This window comes from Trichechus manatus, unplaced genomic scaffold (assembly GCF_000243295.1).
Source record: "Trichechus manatus latirostris isolate Lorelei unplaced genomic scaffold, TriManLat1.0 scaffold00104, whole genome shotgun sequence".
In the NCBI taxonomy this organism is placed as follows: domain Eukaryota; kingdom Metazoa; phylum Chordata; class Mammalia; order Sirenia; family Trichechidae; genus Trichechus; species Trichechus manatus.
Window position 1 is genome coordinate 1,799,014 of NW_004444040.1, and position 1,188 is coordinate 1,800,201.

Below are 1,188 nucleotides of genomic sequence, written 5' to 3' on the forward strand. Positions count from 1 at the left end.
AGGTAAAGTGCTTAGAACAGTGCCCCGCACATAGCAAACACTATATAACATGTAGTGTTATTATTAGAATTTTTATGGGGCTGGCTTTCCACAGGTTGTGAATAGATGAGTTAAAATACAATGCGTTCAAGAGCTTAACTGTCTGAGACCACAAATATCTTCTGTAGAGCAGACATTCAGGGATATGACTTATTTTTCACAGTGACACTGAGGAAAATGTTGGCAGGAAGGAGGTCTGGCATGAAAATGCCACAGGCTAAATTGGTGTGGTAAACTCCACAAAGGGGAGGAGTGGCACTGGGGATACTTCTGTCTGGCTGCGCGTGCCCTCCAGGCCACATGGCTGGGGCTAAATCATAACAAATGGCTATGGGAAACACTTCTGATTCTTGAGAAAGGGGCCAGGATGGACTGTCCTAACCTTATTACATGACCACATGAAAACAGGTCGCTCTTTAGGTAGATATTCCAAAGCAACTTGAAGACCTTCACAGAAAAAAGGAGTCAAGCAAGACAGGACATGAACCACATAATCACTGAAGGATGTCTATGCGAGTGACATAGCGCAGCAAGAGACTCTAAGTGTGTGTTTTATTCCACAATATACAAGACTTCCTGGGACAGGCCCAGTCACAGATAACTTATGCTAAAGCTAAGCTTGGTGGCACTCATCACTTGAGCTACTCACATTAGCACAGAAATGGCCAGGGATCCCTTTCTTTGGGAACCAGAGGCTCTCCTCTCGTCCTCACTGACCAGGACCCCTACTCGGTACCCCTTTCTGCCCCCTTGAGCATAGGTACTCCATGTATTTCCTTTTTGTTTATCCACCTCCCAGCCAAATTTTCCCATTCTGGTTCCTATTTCTCCGTGTCTAAGTTTCAACCCCTTACATCACAGTATGCATTATACAGCCAGATGCCTTCTTACTTTAAGGCCAGTCCTAGAGTACATTTTTAACAAAATATAACAGGCATTTTCAGGCTTTTAAAACTCTTTCTGAAGGGAAAAATGCTTCTACTATCTTTCAACAACTGAGTGTCTTCAAGATTTGTACAAAAACAAACATACCCTTTGAGTATATTACAACATATGGTTCCAAAGGAATGCTGGGAGGGGGTCAAGTGGAGGGAAGTGTGAGGCAGGACCAGATTAAAGTCCACTCTTGGGACGAGGGAGACCTGGTGG

The 1,188-nt window shown here is 44.1% G+C and overlaps 1 protein-coding gene across 1 annotated transcript in view; it reads right to left on the reverse strand.

Moving 5' to 3' along the window:
* Positions 1-1,188, reverse strand: part of DNAAF9 (dynein axonemal assembly factor 9) — a 139,879-nt gene that overhangs the window by 44,557 nt on the left and 94,134 nt on the right. The gene's annotated exons all lie outside the window — the stretch shown is intronic.